The sequence below is a fragment of the Heterocephalus glaber genome, unplaced genomic scaffold (assembly GCF_053883595.1).
Source record: "Heterocephalus glaber isolate CG9 unplaced genomic scaffold, H.glaber_assembly_v1.0 deba00001755, whole genome shotgun sequence".
Classification (NCBI taxonomy): Eukaryota; Metazoa; Chordata; class Mammalia; order Rodentia; family Bathyergidae; genus Heterocephalus; species Heterocephalus glaber.
This window is the reverse complement of record NW_028258453.1, coordinates 7,013,758-7,032,942: the sequence shown is the minus strand read 5'-3', so window position 1 is coordinate 7,032,942 and position 19,185 is coordinate 7,013,758. Positions and strand designations below refer to the sequence as shown.

At 44.2% G+C, this 19,185-nt stretch overlaps 1 pseudogene; it reads left to right on the top strand.

The window, feature by feature from the left end:
* Positions 1-3,505: 3,505 nt before the first annotated feature.
* Positions 3,506-4,313, top strand: LOC147821273 (calcyclin-binding protein pseudogene; annotated as a pseudogene).
* Positions 4,314-19,185: the final 14,872 nt, after the last annotated feature.

Below are 19,185 nucleotides of genomic sequence, written 5' to 3'. Positions count from 1 at the left end.
CTTGGGCTTGCAAGGCAGGCTTGGCTCTGCACCACTGAGCTAAATGGTTGGCCCAAAATTCCACAACTTTTTTGAGGGGGAGGAGAGGGTGGGTGGTACCAGGAATCAAACTCAGGACCTTGCATTTGTGAGGCAAGTCCATTGCCATTGAGCTAAATCTCCTGCCCCACATCCCTGAGTATATTAAATCAAGGTAACATAGCTCTTCCATCCTCATGTGCCTAAAAGTTTACATGCTGCCTTTTCCTTCTGGAAAATAACTCTCCATATCATTACATGAATCACAAGTGCACATGCTTCAGGTCTCATTCAAATGTTGCAAATCCCTGACATAGTCTTTCAACATTTCTGAAGACCAAAGGACTCTTGACCTACCTTATCACATTTTATTCCAAGCTGCCATGCTCAATAGAAGATAATTTCTCACCTGAGCCCTGAGAAGCTGAAGATAGAGAAGAGATTTGTTCATCATGATTGTTGCTCTCCTAGCATATATATATTTTCTTGCTAAGCTCACAATGTTGATAAAAAGAGAAAATTAAAAGTACAAGATGCTGTGAGAGGGCGGGGATTTAGCTCAGTGTTTTTGCTGTCTGCGGCACAAGTACAAGGACCTGAGTTTGATCCCTGGTCCCAACAAAAAAAAAAAAAAAAAAAAAAAATGCTCTGAGAATATGAAAGAAGACAATGTGAAACTCACTAGCTCAGTGAATGAGGTGTCATTTCACCTTGAGTGCTTTGAGTAACACAAAGGATTCTTGTCAGGCAATGTTAACATAGCATGGATGGAAGACAAAGTAGTTGGAAGGAAAGGCATGTGGGTGTGCTGAGCATGGGGAAAAGCCAGTAGTAAACACTGAGTGTAGACCAGGAAGGAGGGGAGACTCTGATAAATTTCTCCCTCTTGTGCCTGTAGAAGCCTAGTAAATTGTTCCAGCACCATTCAGTTTGAAGGAAAATTGTAGGTGGAATTAGGGGGACCTTTTACTTCAATTTCCCTACATTTGAGAAAGTTCTATATTACTGTGCTTATGGATATTTGAGGAAACAGAATGTACTCAGTTGTCAGGGTCAGGGTAATGGACATTGCTGGAGATCCCTACAGTAGGTCCCAGCCTCCCGTGAGCCCCCAGAGCACCAGCTAAAGGTTAAAGAATAGATTGAACCAGACAAAGTGAAGCTGAGTCTTGGGTCCTGGCCAGTGCTGCTCTAGGCAACAAAGACAAAAGCCCCCAAGTGCATCCAGCATTTATTGAATACCATAGTGAGAAGGAATAGGGAGCTAGCAAGCTTTGAAACCATGGAATGAATTACTGCAGAACACCTTCCAGGATGGCAACAGGCAGGGCTGTTAGGGAGTAGGCACTGCTTATCTGGCTAGGATAGAAGAAACCTGTACTGGAATCAGGCACAATTAGCAAACAACCCACAGTTTAGTGAGGAGTCATAATTCAGGGGAAAGGATTTTAATTGGGGTCACACTGAATTCACCTGCCCATAATTCATCAGGGCCCTGCCACTTTACAGACTAGGACTGAGGCCTCAGTGACAGCCATTAGCAAAGGAGCAATACTAGCTCAACTCTGGTAGCTGCCATGCCTATTTGAGTCACACAGGGCTTTGGTCTGACTCCTGGTATAAAACAGGATAGCCCTATTAGGGAAGGCAAGAAGCACGTGCCACTCATAGCCTGCAAGTACTGGGCAAGGATGTCTCCCTACACCTAATATACATTTCTTCACATTTACAAGCTGTAAAAGACCTGAGAGTGGTGCAAAGTAGTTGTCAACAAAACGTGACTGCCTCTATGAGGGCATCTTCTATTGACATCATAAGCTCCAAGGGCTCAGGTTAAGGTGTTAAGGTAACTGGCAGCATCATGGAAGCTCCTAACACACCTACTCGTTCCTGCAATACACAATGTGATGACTAGATATTGGTGGAGAAGCAATACACAACCTTCAAAACCAAGGCGTTGTTGGTTTACCTGGGCTTCTCTCTCTCTGAAAAGAGACTTGTAATATTAGTGAAGAAAGGACTTCCCCATGTCTCAGTGGTGATGCAATTTATCATTTCCCACCAATGCAGGAGATTGGTTCTTTGGACACTTAAAATCCAAAAACCACCTAATATTTTTTAATATCATGGAATAGTCATTGGGTCAACCTCCCATAACCATGAGTAAGACAAACTTAGTCTCATTAGGAGCAAATGATCGGGAAGAGGTCCCTTCAGAAAGCAGCCTGCACCTCCCCCTTGACTGAACCCTGCCTGGGCAGAATGTTGTGGTCTGTCGAAGTGCCACAGTCTCTGTAACTGTGGGTATCTGCATGAGTCTAGAGACAGTTTTGTGCAGGTGGGCAGTGATGTTTTTTCTGTTGTTCAGTTTTCACATTGTGAAATCTTCAGGATATGAACACATCAAGGACATACATACAGGGCATGTACCATGTCTTTGCTCTGTCAAGTAGGGCCATTTTCTTCCCTGTATTGTCCATTCTTAGCACCTTTGATATAGCACTCAACGTTCATTCTATAATCCTCATTGTGCTGGGAACTTAGAGAGCTTTCGTGGGTGAGAGAGATGAGTTAGATCCTTTCCTTACTTTTTAATATTTCAATCTAAATCAGATGACATAAGCCAACCCCTTCATAATGAGGGGGCACATAGAAGTTGGGAGTGTAATGGCAAAGTGCCAGCCAGTATACATAGCTCTAGTGTTACAGCTCAATGTATGTAGTCCAGGAGAATGGAAGACACACCTAGCAGTTTCAGAGGTAAAGGGTACAGCTTTATTCTTAAGGCCAATGGGTCAGTCTGGGACTTCTCCACAAAGAGATTGACTGTCCAACTCATTCAGAGCTGGATTATTATACATTTAGGGAAGGGCTGGGGTTGCAAGTTTCAATCCTTCATTTACACATGTGCCCAGCAACCTTATTGGTTACAGAATTTCACATACAGCAGGTTCATTGGTGACAGAGTGCACTGTGTTTTATCTTATTTGCATATGGCTGGAAGGCAGAGAAAAAAAAATTCCTGATTTGTTTGAAGGAGCCAGAGCCAGGAAGGCACAGGCATGTTAAAAGTAATGGAGGGAAGCCATCTTTCTGTGTTAGCAAGTCCAGCTTTAGCTATAGAGAAGTTTATTTCTTTTTCAGGAGTAGACTGTGTTCATGAGAAAGTCAGATGGCAAGTGATTTCCTCTGGGAAGTAAGTGGGGTCAGAGAGGAAGACCTGCCCCCAGAGGACAGATTCAAGAGCCAGAGGACCTCAGCCTGAGAAAGACCAACCACAGCAGAGGGGAGCAGCAGTAGAAATACAGACAAATACTTAAGTAAAAATTGAACTGAGAACCATGTTAAGGGTCATGGAATTGAGTCCAGTCTTTGTCTTCCCAAGTATGCTCTACATGATACTACACTTCTAGAAATATTTCTCTATAAAATATTTTATGTCTACCAAAGTCTTAATAAAATGCAACAGCCTGTCCTTGCATGCACGCCTGCTGCTCTGGCCTCTGGTCTGATCCAGCCTGGCCATGGCTTCAGCTTTGGAGGAGTTGCAGAAAGATCTAGAAGAGGTGAAGGTGTTGTTGGAAAAGGCCACTAGGAAGAGAGTACGAGATGTCCTGACAGCTGAAAAATCCAAGATTGAAACAAAAATAAAGAATAATAAAGAATAAGGTGCAAGAAAAATCACAAAAGAATCCAGAATTTCTTGACAATGTAAAACCAGCTGCTGTGGTTGTTCCCATCACAACAGGATATACTGTGAAAATCAGTAATTACAGAGGGGATCAATCAGATAAGTTTGTGAAAATCTACATTACTTAACTGGAGATTGTCAAGCTCCTGCTGAAATGTGCAGGTGCATTTCACAGAGAGGTCACGTGATCTTTTGGTAAAGAATCTAAATTGGAAGAGTTACTCTATGATTGTGAACAATCTCTTAAAACCCATCTCAGTGGAAGGCAGTTCAAAAAAAAATCAAGACTGATACAGTTCTTATCTTATGTAGAAAGAAAGCAGAAAACATGCAATGGGAATACTTGACTCAGGTTGAAAAAGAATGCAAAGAAAAAGAAAAGCCATCCTATGATGCTGAAACAGATCCTAGTGAGGGATTAATGAATGTTCTAAAGAAAATTTATGAAGATGGAGATGATGATATGAAGTGAACCATTAATAAAGCCTGGGTGGAATCAAGAGAGAAGCAAGCCAAAGGAGACACAGAATTTTGAGACTTTAAAGTCCTTTTGAGAACTATTATGTGGAAATACTGCTATTTCCAATAAGGGAATGTTGGTGAGCTGCACATATAAATTTGACAGATAACTACAAAGCCTTCAAAGTAAAGGCACTGAATTCTCCATTTCTTACTGGAGGATTTATTCAAATGAGATATGCATGTTAAATACCCGCCCCCCCAAGAAATGCAACAATAAGCCTGGGGATGTTACTCAGTGGTGCCAGGACCAATGGGCAAACACAAGGTCCTGAGTTTAATCCACCATACCACACACACACACACACACACACACACACACACACCCCAAAACTGAGATTGTAATACAATTGCAAATACAATCACCTAGGCAACTGATTAAAAGGGGATTAAATGGGAAAATAAGGTAGAAAGATCATATCCAATGAACAAGGAATTCATGGCAAGGAAATGGGCTATTTAGAATAGCAATCACTGCTGTGCATCTCTAGGGGAAGTAAGTAAGTGTAGTACATTTTTTCTTCTTTATAATGGTAACTATCAGTGATTGTGACTCAATTGTCTTTCATAGTGACTTCTGCAGGGCTGGCCCTGTTAAACTTCCTAGAAGTTATCTAATGAACTCACCTATTTACAATTACAAGCTGGGCATGGAGGCACACACCTATAATCCCAGCACTCAGAGGACTGAGCCAGAGGTATCACCAAGAGTTGAAAGCCCATTTAGGCTACATCTTGAATTTAAGGCCAGCCTGAAATACATAGTGAGTCCTTGCCTCAAAAATCCAAAACATGGGCAGCATCCACTGATAGACCTTGAACAATTTTGTTTTTGTTTTTTTTTTGGTCGGAGGATGGAACTTGGGACCTTGCGCTTGGGAGGCAGGAGGGGGAACCACTGAGCTAAATCCCCAGCCTGGTCTTGAACAATCTGTTGTTCTTCTTGTTTGCACTAGGATACTAAAGGAAATAATCCCTATGCTTTTGTTGCGAACAGATGGAGAAATCCCAAAGACCAGCAGGAAGCTATTTCCGATGCAAGCACATGAGGGTCATTTATTCAAGCTCCAGCAGGGACTCTCAACTGTCACTGATGCAGCGGGTCAAGATTGAGAGCCCCGCATTTCAAATTAGTGGAGTTTTTACTAAAGTTACAGCAAGGTTTGGGGATTTTCCATTTAGCAATCACATGATTGTTTGGCATTTGGCAAGCATGAACTGTATACTTCTGATTGGCTAGTCCCATTGGGGGTTGAGGAGTGATTACGTATAGGTATAGGTTTTATGAGGGAAAAGAGGGACAAAGGTTAGTGGCTGACTGTCAAGTACTGGCAGTCAGTAGACACAATGGCTAATGGTCACGACCATTATGTACTGATGGTCGGCACATTAACAGATTGTTTTACAAATAGGGGGACCGGAACTTTTATTTCCTGGGCAAACAGACGATTGAGCAATTAACTTAAGAACTTTGCTTTGTTACAGAGTGTGTCTTTTGTCCCAGGGAAAGCACATTTCAACCATTAATAATAGAGGCTAGGGGAATAGTGGCTTTTAGCAAAATGGAGTCACTTTGGTCTCACATCGCCCCCTTCTCATGATGCTATAGAGGACCAATCATGGGCCTCTGGGGGTTAATTCTATTAGGTCTGTAGGAACTGGCTGGTATTGGGACCTGAGTACCATCAGCTGTACAGTGTTAATGCGTTCTCTGATGAACGAGACCAATCTATTAAGTATATAAGGTCCAAGGGTTAATAATAGTAACAGAATAAGCAAGGGGCCCAGCAGAGTAGAGATCAGAGTAGTCAGCCATGGGGAGGAATTGAACCAGGATTCAAACCAATTTTAAGCTTGTTCTCATTCTCGCTTTCATTTAGCAATGCCTTCTCTAACTTTGGCCATAGATTTTTTGACCACTCCTGAGTGGTCTATCTAAAAACAACATTCTTCACCCAAGGCAACACAGAGCCCTCCTTATTGTAGAAAGATTAAATCTAGCCCCCTTCGTTGGAGGACCACCTCTGCCAGGGAGGTTAGGGACTCTTGTAGGTGGGAGATGGAACACTCTAGCCTCTCAATATCTATATCTATGGCCACTCTCAGGTCATTGTAATGTCTGTTTTGTAACACTAGCGATGAAATTCCTGTTCTTGCCCCAGCTAGTCCCAAACCTAGGAGAACTGTCAGCGTGATGGCTCTTACAGGTTCTCGTTTAACCCTGGCTGGGGTCTCAGTCAAGCAACTGGAAATGTCTTTTTCTGAGTGATATAATAGCCTATGGACCAATTGTACTAATACACAGAAGTCTCCAGTTCCATTGAGCACTTCTCCATGTGCACAAGGGGTGAGCCCGGTGGAGCAAGTCCACCATCCATCAGAAGGGGGTACAAGATATTTTTCTGACCTAGACTGATAGGTTTGACCACAAAGGTGTTGGTGGATGGTCGGGACACTGCCGACACAAGTTCCCTGTGTCAGGTAAAAGTGCCAAAGACCAAGACCAGACCAGGCCACAACAAGCCTTTATTAGGGGAATAGATCTGCCAGGCTGTCTCTGAACAAAGGAGAGACAAAAGCAATATGGCTGGGGCAGGGAGAGTCTTTTATAGAGACTGGGGTGGGGTTTGTAGGGGCTGAGGTGGAGTTGAGTGAGGTAGTGACTAGGGAATGGAGGAGCCAGTGATGTCACTAGGTTGTAGGAGGTGAGCGAGTATTAGGTTACTTTCTAGGCGGGAACAGGGGCATGCTGGGAAGAAGGGTTTATTCTTTGGTGGGAGCAACCATCTTGGCATGACATCACACAGGGGAAGGGGCAAGGCACGATAGGAAGGGGGCAGCTACTATACATAATAGCTGCTGAGGTGGTGGGAGACCTATCATTCCAGGCTTTTGTTTTATGATAGTTGGGCGAAGGTCTCTTTTTCTGGAGCTGCTTTCTGCTGACCAGGGGCGAAGATTGGGGCTAGACCTGGATCTGATGAGGCTGGTGGCAAGTGGGGACCTCTTCCTTTTGCCGTACTGGCTGGTACCCTGCCATGATGAACTCCATGACTGTCTGGCTGGTGAATGTCCTCAATCATTCCTGCAAGAAATTTTGAAAACAGAGAACCAGGCACAGTCCAAAACAGAGAACCAGGCACAGTCCAAAACAGAGAATTAAACAGGTCATACTGAGGGGTCCCGAGAGTAGTAATAGCCAGGCTAGCCATGAGCTCCAGGAATGTACCCCACCATTGATTAGTACCTTGGGGGGCATATCTATCTGGCCCATTGAGTTTTAATTTTTTTCATTTGATATGTAATTTTTTATTTATTATTTACATAGGTTTTACAGAGACAGCTGGATGTTTAGGGGCTCATTTGTTATAGAAGTAAGAGACTGTTATGGAAGAGATCATAGCTCCTGATCTAAGGGCCCCTGTGTCATGTCCTTGCTGTTAGAGAATGAGTGGAAAAGTGATAAACACAACTTATATCATTTTTATAATCCTTTTTTTTTTTTTTTTTGGAATATAAAAGGTGTATGTAACTGAGCAAATGTCTTTTGGAGGCCAACATACTGATGAGTGTAGTGTTACTATGAACCTGACTTCTCCTTTAAATTCAAGGCCAGGACAGTTTTATTCCTGTATCTCTCAGTTTTTGGAAGCCTCCTAGATATATTTAAAAATAAAGAGAACTGATAACCTCAACAAGGACACTGGACAACTTAAGGTGATCAAGTGTAACATAAAAGGCTTGATCTTTTTAGACATGGGTAGGTATCCAGGAAATATGAGCACAATGAGAAGAGGCATCATAAACAGAGAAAAAGGATGTATATTATTTTAAAAGGAATAAATCTTGTAGCTGCTTGGTATAGAACTTATCCTGACTGTGGCTGACAAGCAGGTGATTTTTTCCCAATACTCTTACTTTATGGTTTTTTGGTTTTGGGGGGGTTTTTTGATCACGACACGATAGTTAATTAGTTATCACAGAATCATAAAAACACTTATCTAAAAGGAGAGATCTGGAGACCAGTGGTTTCTAAGATTGGGTACCTGTAAAGAACTTCTTTTAATTTTTTTGAAAAGAATCTGTACACACTTGTAGCTAATTAATGATTTTCACTTCTATTTAGTACCCAAAGTTTTGTCTTTTTGAAATGGCTGTGTCATGAGTGAACAAAAAGATTTTAATGGGTGGGCTATGTCTTAATTTTTCTGAAGTCTAGCTTTATTATTATGTCATTGTTTTATACCTCTTTTGGTTATTTTTTTCTGCTGGGTGTTTAAGACCAAGTTAAAGCAAGACCTGTGCCAATCAATATGAACCTCTTGTTATCTATTAAGGTCAGTTAAGTGTCCCCAGGCCATTACTTTGGAACCATGCATAGTGCCTCTCTGCTCCTCTGTCAGTGTCAGCCCTCTGGATGGGTCATGGCCTTGCTTGACCAAATTGCTTGCAGTGAAATCATTGGAGATTTTTTTCTTGGTGACCCTTCTTTGGCACACAGTATATTGTCCTCTGGTGTCCAGCAATCTCCCAGTTTAGGAGGTTGAGTGACTTACCAAAGATGTAGGACCCTGTAGAGAAGGTTTCCACATGTCCTGGAACTTTGTTGACCTTGAGGGGCCAGGGCCAAAATATTGGCTGTCCTCATACCTCAGTTACCTTTTAGTTTTGGTCTCCAAACTTTAGTTGTTGAACACCAGAAGAGAAGGTCAATAGCGTTAGCATTGTAACAAGAATAATGAACTTAACTATTACAGTTTTACCTGAATAACAAGAATTTTGGAATTTAAAATATAGAGAATTGTTACTGTTATCAGTCATGGTTGTTTTTTTAGTAGTGAATTCTTGTAGAACACTAACAGAAAAAGAGCCACAAATAATATTTTAACATGACAATTATGATGACTTTACCTTTGTAACACATTTAAATGTCCATCTTGATAAAAAACAGCCATTGTTAAATGTACTCATTTTTTAAAAACACCAAAAGTTTTTCCCTAGATTATCTTTAAAAAAATAAATAAATAATCTTTTGATAGGATATCATCTAAAGAAAATAGCCCATATATGTATCTGTTATCATAAATAGCTAGAGTGTATGAAAAGGCAAATACCTGAATCAAAAAGAGGTTATTATCATAAACAAATATTAGAAAACCTGTACAGTCAGAAAGTACAAATATATTTAGTACACTAGAAAAAATAAAACCTTGTTATTGTTATTTTTTACAGGATATTTAGTCCTTTGAAAATGACCAGTTAAGCACACCATAATAGCATATTTAGAATTTATCCCTTTGATGACAGTTGATATAAACAGTATAATAATATATTTAAATAATATTTATTCCTATAAATCTTTTATAAGGCTATGAAAACTATCGGGTCAGTCTGTTGTAAGTTGAAAACTGTTGAGTTCCCCCTAGTGAACAAAGACTGGAAAATATTTCCATGCGGCCGCTCCTTTGTTCACCAAGGGGATCATGCCTTGAACTTAATAACCTTTATCTATAAACAAAGCAGCTGTACGATTGGACAAAAAACAAAGGTGTAAGAAAATTTCTAAAACTAGAGTGCACTCAAATGTATTTAGCCCAATGGAATTATAATCTCTTTATAATTTTAGGTTTATAATTATAAATAAGACAATTTAAAACTTTTGTAAGTCAATTAACAGAGATCTCTTGTAGAATTAAAATCAGAAGGAACAAAACCTCTATTCCTGTAAACCTTTTATAACAAACTTGAAACCAACAAATAAACATATATATTTTTTTATAAATCACTTCCACACACCTTCTTGACGTACCTAGGCCTTTTGGTCTTGTCCGGCTAACAAGACAAACATATAAAATCCTTTTATATCAAAAATATATCTTTTACTTATAGCTTTTTAAATATTTTGTCTCTGACTCATTATAAACATTTTATACTTTTGTCCATCATTATCTCATCCCTAGTGGCATTTGTTAAGTAAATAACGTTTCAATTCCCGTTTAATGGTTAGACACAGGTGGTTTCTGCCACTGATTATAGCCCTAAACACATGGCAGTTAAGGCACATATCTCACAAGTTTGTTCAAGGATTCCCACTTCCTTCTTTAGTTAGGTTGTTATCTATAGTGGAGCTACAAATCAAAGAAGATATATAACCTTCACTTTAAACAGCAGAAGCAATGGGCTAAGGCAAGTTTTTAAAGGGATATACTACCTAGTTTGCTTCCACAACTACTTTAATAGCTAATCTATTAAATTTTAAAACTTTTTCCTATCAACAGAGTTATAAAGTGGGGGAGCTATGAGCAGTGAGTGATAGGCTCAGGCTAGGAGTACTTGAGAAGGAGAACAGGTTTGACAGAGGGAGGGTTAAGAGCATAGGTAGAAAAGGCTTGTATGTAGGGGATTTCTGACCATTTGCCATTGTGTTGACCGAAGTTGTGTAAATCACACAGTATGTTAAAATTGAAAGTGCCATTTTTGGGGCATGGAAACCCATTATCTAATTTATACTGAGATCAAACCTGATTGCAAGAGAAAACAAGTCTTTTTGGCTTAAAGTCTGTTCCCAACAATCCGTGGGGTTTGAGTTGTGCCAGAAGGCAGCCTGGAGGCATTGAGGGGCGGGGTTTGGATTGTTGGGCCCCCTGATTAGAGCAGGTGAAGAGGAGGCAGCCCCTGGGTGGAAAGACAAAAGGGAGAAACGTCCTTGTCTCCTTTGACAATCTCGGAGTGAGTCTCCCAAAGGGAGAGAACGAGAGGAGGTGGGCCGATGGGACGTCTCCCAGGGGCACGGTCCTGGGCCCAGAGGCCGAGGGGGTTTCTCTGACCAAGAGCTTGGATTTCTGAGAAGTCCCCACAGGGAGAGAAAATGAGACAGAGAACCCAACGAGAGGGAGGCTGAACTGCCTACTCACCCAGAGATTGGTGACCAGTGTGGATACGTAGTGTCAGCAGTGGCAAAGGTAGAAAGCCCCGGCAGGCCCTGGCAACGGCAGATAGGTCCGTTGGAGATGGCCAAAAGGTCAATCAACCCCATCCTGCGGGGGATCATCCATTAATGGACCATCTACCATCTGAGTCACTGCACCAGAAATGTCAGGTAAAAGTGCCAAAGACCAAGACCAGACCAGGCCACAACAAGCCTTTATTAGGGGAATAGATCTGCCAGGCTGTCTCTGAACAAAGGAGAGACAAAAGCAATATGGCTGGGGCAGGGAGAGTCTTTTATAGAGACTGGGGTGGGGTTTGTAGGGGCTGAGGTGGGGTTGAGTGAGGTAGTGACTAGGGAATGGAGGAGCCAGTGATGTCACTAGGTTGTAGGAGGTGAGCGAGTATTAGGTTACTTTCTAGGTGGGAACAGGGGCATGCTGGGAAGAAGGGTTTATTCTTTGGTGGGAGCAACCATCTTGGCATGACATCACACAGGGGAAGGGGCAAGGCACCATAGGAAGAGGGCAGCTACTATACATAATAGCTGCTGAGGTGGTGGGAGACCTATCACCCTGTCCAGTTACAGATTGTAGGGTCAGCCTAGCTGTTCCATTTTGTTGCCATCTACACTGGGTTGGACTGTCTGATTCAGTGAAATTGTCTAGATAAGCTATTGCCTCATAATAAGGGGGCTTGATATCATAGCATAACCAGCAGGACTGAGTAGAGGCATTTAGGGCCTTAAAGGTGTGGACCATCAGTCCCCAGAGGGGGTCTTGGTCTTGGCCACAGTTGAGTAGGGGGTGGAGTCGTGGGTGTGGAGGCCGGATTTGATATCTGTATGGGGGCAGTTTCTCCTGGGGACATGGGTGAGGTTTTCTGAGGAGGGGCTTTGTGGGTCTAGGAGGAGCTAAGGGGACTAGGGCCAAATTTGGCCCATTTGGCTAGGGAGGCCCTACGATATGTGGCTCTATTTTTAATCTTACACTGAATAATAACCCATTGTCATGACCATCTTGATATAGGTGGAGTCCCCATGTCTGGCCTGTTTCCCATCTGGTGTACTTTTTACCTTGGTCAGTAAATGAGAGTCTAACTGGGTTACAAAGGAATCCTGTGCATGGGCCGCTAAGCATGACTTTACCATTATGGTGGCTCGTTTGGAGGCCGGTGGGTCCGGGGACTCTTTTCAAGGAAATTAAATCATCTGTGACCAGCGGAGACCATGGGACAGAACCCGTGGACTCACATCCCTATTTTGCACAATAGAATTCTTCAGCTCCCCCACATTTTTCTGTTTGAGACCGTGAACGTCTCTCTCTCGGGCAAACATAGAAAGGGGTATTTTGCAAAACATTTCTTTCTATGGGTCGGCCACACCCGGGGTCAAGTCCTCTTGGGGCCACAGGTAGGGACACCCAAGGGAGGGTCGGACTATTGCACTGATTGATGTCTTTTTCACATATGGGCTCTCCCCCGGGCCTGATTTTCCAGTCTCCGATGGGCCAAGTCCCTACAGCAAGTCAACCCAGATCTAAGTCTAGGGCGGGCCACCAAGACAGTGGTGGTGTCACTTTAGATGTACTACTAACAATATCACCCGTGGATGTACTAATAATCATCCACGTTAGATTTAGGGGAGCATGTGGGTTTTGTCCTCCCAACACTGGTGCCCAAAGCATAGTTACCATAATCATGACCGTTGTCGATGCAGTTTGAGTTTGAGAGGATTGTCGTGGTCCTTGGACACTTGCCATGATGGGATGTAGTCCTCTAGAATGGCGTGTGGATCTGCAGGGCGGATGTGAGTGTAGTGTACCCATGACTCAATCCCGTCGACCTTGAGAGCAGTGGGCGTGGTAGGGTCCTTTCCAACAAGGCTCAAGGTCCTTCTGTTGATGTCTCCGGACAAAGACCCAGTCACCCGGTCGGTAGTGATGGGGCTCAGGAGGCGGTCCAGACTCGTACAGGGCCTTCCATTTAGGCCAGACGTCCTCATGAACACATTGGAGGCTTTTTAAAGAAAGTAACAGTTGTTTGATCATCAAATTCAACAAGGACATTTGACTGAAGGTTGGGGACAATGGGAGGGGGAATTCCAAACATTATTTCAAAGGGAGTCAGTCCCATCTTATAGGGAGAATTGTGTACCCTATAGAAGGCAAAGGGAAGGAGAGCCACCCAATCACAGCCAGTCTCTAAGGTTAATTTAGTTAAGGTCTCTTTCAAAGTTCTATTCATTCTCTCTACCTGTCCTGAACTTTGGGGTCTGTATGCGCAATGCAATTTCCAATCCGCCCCCAATGCCTGTGCTAAGTTTTGACTCACCTTGGAAATGAAGGCGGGTCCATTGTCTGACCCTAACATTACTGGGAAACCATGCCTTGGCAAGATGTCTTCTAGCAACTTCTTGGCCACTATCTGTGCTGTCTCATGTTTGGTAGGAAAAGCTTCTGTCCATCCTGAAAAAGTGTCTACAAAAACTACCAGGTATTTATAACCATATTTTCCAGGTTTTACCTCAGTAAAGTCCAATTCCCAGTATGCTCCAGGTCGGTTCCCTCTTAGCCTATTGCCTGAGCTGGCTTTATTGTGGGCAGCATTTGTCAGTTGACAGGATTTGCAAGTGGCAATGATACGCTCAATTTTGGAATTGGCGTCTCGAATCTTTATCTCAGCGTGTCTCAGGAGATCTTGCATTTTTCGAGTGCCCATACGGGTGGCCCGATGTATTTTGGAGAGAACTTGTTCTCCCAGCACTTCAGGCAGGATAACTTTACAATCAGAGGACTTCCACCACGTGTTGAGGCTCTGGGGCATAGGTAATTGTTCTATCCACCTTAAATCTTCTTCAGTATACTGGGGTTTTTCTGGCAAGGCAGCACTTCCTGGATCAGGCAGCTTAGTGGTTAGTGTCAGATCAGCCTCTAGGGCTATTTTTCAAGCTGTCTGGTTAGCTAAATTATTTCCTCAGGTAATCGGAGTATTGTCCTTTTGGTGCCTGGGACAGTGGACAATAGCCAATTTTTTTGTCAGCCATAGGGCCGTCAGCAGGGCAAGAATTTCCTCTTTGTTTTTGATAGTTTTTCCCTCGGCCGTCAATAGTCCTCTCTCTCTGTAGATAGCCCCACGGATGTGCGCAGTGGCAAAGGTGTACCAGTTGTCTGTATATATGTTTAGCTTTTGGCCCTGCCCCAGAGTCAACGCTTTGGTCAGAGCTATGAGCTCTGCCCATTGGGCCGAGGTCCTGGTGGGCAATGGTCCTGCCCAAACGACCTCAGTTTCTGTCACCACAGCTGCCCTGGCATACCTGCGGCCATCCTGTACAAAGCTGCTTCCATCAGTATACCAGGTGTTTTCAGCATCTGGCCACAGTTGGTCTCTCAGGTCAGCTCGAGTCCCATGTACTTGAGCTAGGATGTCAGCACAGTCATGGAGTGGAGTCTCTAAGTCCAGGTCTGGCAACAGTGTAGCTGGATTTAAGGCAACCGGGGTCTGAAAGACAACTCAGACTGGGTTTAGGAGTAAGCCCTGGTAGTGTGTCAGGCGGGCATTACTGAGCCATCGATCTGGAGGCTGTTTTAGGATTCCTTCAATAGCATGGGGGGTGGTTACATATAGTTCTTGGCCCAGTGTCAACTTGTCAGCATCTTTTACCATCAGGGCCACTGCTGCAATCATTCTTAAACATGGGGACCACCCGGACACAGCTGGATCAAGTCTTTTTGATAGGTACCCCACTGGGCGGCGCCATGGCCCTAGGTATTGAACTAACACTCCTTTAGCGATGTCTTTGTTCTCATCAACATATAGGTGAAAGGGCTTGGTTATATGGGGCAGGCCCAGAGCGGGTGCTGACAGCAAGGCAGTCTTTATCTGATCAAATGATTTTTGTAGTTTTTCAGTCCATTGGAAAGTCTGATTGTCTCTAGTTACCTCATAAAGAGGCTTTGCAAGTTCTGCAAACCCCGGTATCCACAAGCGGCAGAAGCCAGCTGATCCCCAAAATTCTCTAACTTTTTGAGAGGAATCTGGTGTGGGTATCTTAAGAACTGTCTCTTTTCTGGCATCAGACAGCCATCTCTGGCATCAGACAGCCATCTCTGTCCCTTTTTGAGTATATATCCTAAGTAGCTCACCTCAGACTTGCAGATCTGGGCCTTTTTGGCTGATGCCCGGTACCCCAACTTTCCAATGATGGCTAAGAGTCCTTTGGTTCCCTCAAGGCAGGCCTCCTGGGTTTCAGCTGCTATGCGGAGATCATCTACATATTGTAACAGAGTCATTTGGGGGTTTTGGAGGTGGAACTCACCGAGGTCTTCATGCAGGACCTCGTCGAAGATGGTGGGGGAATTTTTGAACCCCTGAGGCAGCCGAGTCCAAGTCAGCTGTCCATTGAGGCCTTGTTCAGGATCGCTCCATTCAAAGGCGAAGATGTGCTGGCTCTTGGGCACCAACAGAGGCTGAAGAAGGCATCTTTCAGGTCTAGGACTGTATACCATTGATGACTTGTTGGCAGGGAACTCAAAAGGGTATAAGGCTTAGGTACGGTGGGATGAATGTCCATAGCTCTCTTATTTACTTCACGGAGGTCCTGTACTGGTCGGTAGTCATTTGAGTGTGGCTTCCACACCGGTAACAAGGGTGTATTCCAGGCCGATTGACAAGGCCTTAATATCCCTTGTGCTAGTAACCTCCTAATGTGCGGGGTTATTCCCTGCCAGGCTTCTAGGGACATAGGATACTGGCAAACACGGACAGGGTCTATTCCTGGCTTTAATTCTACATATATAGGTGGTCTGTGTACAGCCAGCCCCATGCCCCCAGTTTCAGCCCAGGCTTGTGGGAACATTGCAAGCCACTTGTCCATCTCAGGGCTTGGAGGAGATGGCTCTTGGTGTAACCGATATATATCTCCTATGTTTACGGTTAACACTTGAATCAGTTTGCCTTCTTGATTAAGGACTTTCATACCCCCTGGTTGAAAGTGAATTTGGGCTCCCAATTTGGTGAGCAAGTCTCTTCCCAGTAAAGGATAGGGGCAGTCTGGTATAATCATAAATGAGTGGGTTACTCGGCCTACTCCCAAATCTGCCATTCTCTGGGTAGTCCATGAATACTTTTTCATGCCTGTGGCTCCTTGGACCCAGGAAGTTTTATCAGAAACATGGCCTTGAGGTTCAAGCAGGACAGAATGTTGAGCCCCTGTATCCACTAGGAACTCGACAGGTCTCCCCTCCACTTTTAGGGTTACCCTGGGCTTGGGGAGGGGTGCCGAACCCCATTCCCCGTAGTCACTAAGTTCACCTACAGCCAGGATGGGGGCCTTGGGGCGACTTTCCTGTTGTTTTTTCTTGGGGCACTCCTTGGCCCAGTGGCCTTCTTCTTTACAATGAGCACACTGATTTTTTCCTAACTGGGGGCACTCCCTGCGTTTTCCCTTACTTTTTCCTCCCACCACAATCTTTCTTAGTCTATGTTCGCGTTCCTTTGGTTTTCCTGCAGTGGTGGCCAGAAGGACCTGAGTCAGATTTCAAGTCTGGCAGTCATCAGCTTTCTCTCATTTCTCTTCTGCTGTTTCTCTATTGTTATATACTCTCTCTGCCACTGCTACCAAGTCCTGAATACTTTTCTCTCCCATTCTTTCTACTTTCTGTAACTTTCTCTTAATATCTGCTGCTGCCTGGTTGACAAAATGTATTATTACAGCTGCCTTAGTCTCATTCGCCTCTGGGTCCATAGGAGGATTCCTACGGAAGCCTTCCTGAATTCTTTCTAGGAAGGCTGCAGGGCCTTCGTTCGGCCCCTGCTGCACATCTCCTACCTTAGCCAAATTAGTGGGCTTTCAAGCCGCCACTTTGAGGCCTCCCAACAGAGCCTGGCAATAGACCCGGAGTCTCTCCTTACCTTCTGCTATATTGAAGTCCCAGTCAGGCTGGGACAAATGGAAAGAAGTGTTGATAGTGTCAACACTGGTGGTGGGTTGACCGTTGTCACCACGAACTAATTTCCTGGCCTCATTTTGGATCCTTTCTCGCTCCTCTGTGGTGAACAGGATCTGAAGGAGTTGTCGACAATCATCCCAAGTGGGCTGATGGGTGAACAAAACAGTTTCTAATAGGTTAATCAAATCTCTAGGGTTATCAGAGAATCTGGCATGTTGAGTAAGCCAGTTATAAAGGTCACTGGTGACGAAGGGCCAGTAGTGATGACGCTGGCTACCATGCTCATCAGGGGGCCCTATCTTTGTCAAGGGGAGAACAGTAGAATCTGCTGGTCCTGCTGTCGAGGCAGCACATTGGTGGCGAGTGTTCTGGGCTGGGCCTTCCCCTCCACCGACACTCGACACTTGGAGCCGGAGCCGGCCCTCCCTCTCCAACCCTGGCTAGGGCCAGAGCTTCTCTTTCTGCCTGTTGTCTTGGAGGGGGGAGAGAGAGAGTTGTAAGAAAGGGGGAAAATAAGATCTTTGGCCTCTCCTTGGAGGACCAGGTAAAGTGGCGCGGTCGGCTTGGTTTTGGTCTGTTTTTTCTCATTGCACTGTCTGGGAGTCTTTTCACAGGTTGTCAGGATTACTTCTGGCTGCTGTTTCTGTGGAGGCAAAAAGGGCTTGACCCATGGGGGTGGGTTATAGATTAGACTCTCCCAAGTGATAATGTAGGGAATCGGGTCAGGCTGTAAGACAGCTCTATGGACCCTGCGTGCAAGCTGTAAATCAAAAGTTCCCTTGTGGGGCCATCCTACCCCAAGGGTGGGCCACTCCGAGCTACAGAGGGTAATGAATTTAGTCTTTTTAATTTCTAAGCTTAGGTTATGAGCACGCTCCCTAACTTTTTAAAAATGGTCCTTCATAAGGGATAGAGGGGTGGTCACAGTCTGTCCCATCATCTCAGTCCAAGTCAACACAATAAACAGACAAACAATACACAACCAAAAGCAAGACAAAACCGTCCTCTGCCCGATTGGAGACAGCACTAGAAGTAGGACAACGGCCTCACGCCGTACCGCAGGAGCGACCCTCACCATTCCTCCACGAGTCCCAGCAACTCATGTTCACGGGGCACTCCATCCCCACGGGGCACTCGGTCCCCCACAGAAGGATCCAGAACATCTTCCAGGATCCCAGGTCGGCGGCCCTCACAGCGTGTCTGCCTAGACCATCTGCTGACCTTTCCAGAAAAAAAAATAATGGGCCCAGACTTTACAGACACAAAAACACTCACCAGCCGGTGTTGACCCTCCGGTACGGGGATCCTGAGGGTCTTAGGGATCCCAGACGAGCCCCCAAATATTGTGCCCAGATTGCAAAGTCCCCAAAGACCACGAGGAAGCCATTTCCAATGCAAGCACATGAGGGTCGTTTATTCAAGCTCGAGCAGAGGCTCCCAACGATCACCGATGCAGCGGATCAGAATTGAGAGCCCCGCATTTCAAATTAGCGGGGTTTTTACTAAAGTTACAGCAAGGTTTGGGGATTTTCCATTTAGCAATCGCATGATTGGTTGGCATTTAGCAAGCATGAAGTGTATACTTCTGATTGGCTAGGCCCATTGGCGGTTGAGGGGTGATTACATATAGGTATAGGTTTTATGAGGGAAAAGAGGGACAAAGGTTAGTGGCTGACTGTCAAGTACTGGCAGTCAGTAGACACAATGGCTAATGGTCATGACCATTATGTACTGATGGTCACCACATTAACAGATTGTTTTACAAATAGGGGGCCCAGAACTTTTATTTCCTGGTCAAACAGATGGTTGAGCAATTAACTTAAGAACTTTGCTTTGTTACAGAGTGTGTCTTTTGTCCTAGAGAAAGCACATTTCAACTATTAATAATAGAGGCTAGGGGAATAGTGGCTTTTAGCAAAATGGAGTTGCTTTGGTCTCACAGAACATATTTTCCAATGTGATGATATGAAGATTTTATCTAAGGCCTTTGCAAACTACTGTGGTCACACAGTCAGAAATCTCAGTAATAACATATATTCACTTATAATATTAACAAAAATACTCTGTCCACTCTTTATGCCA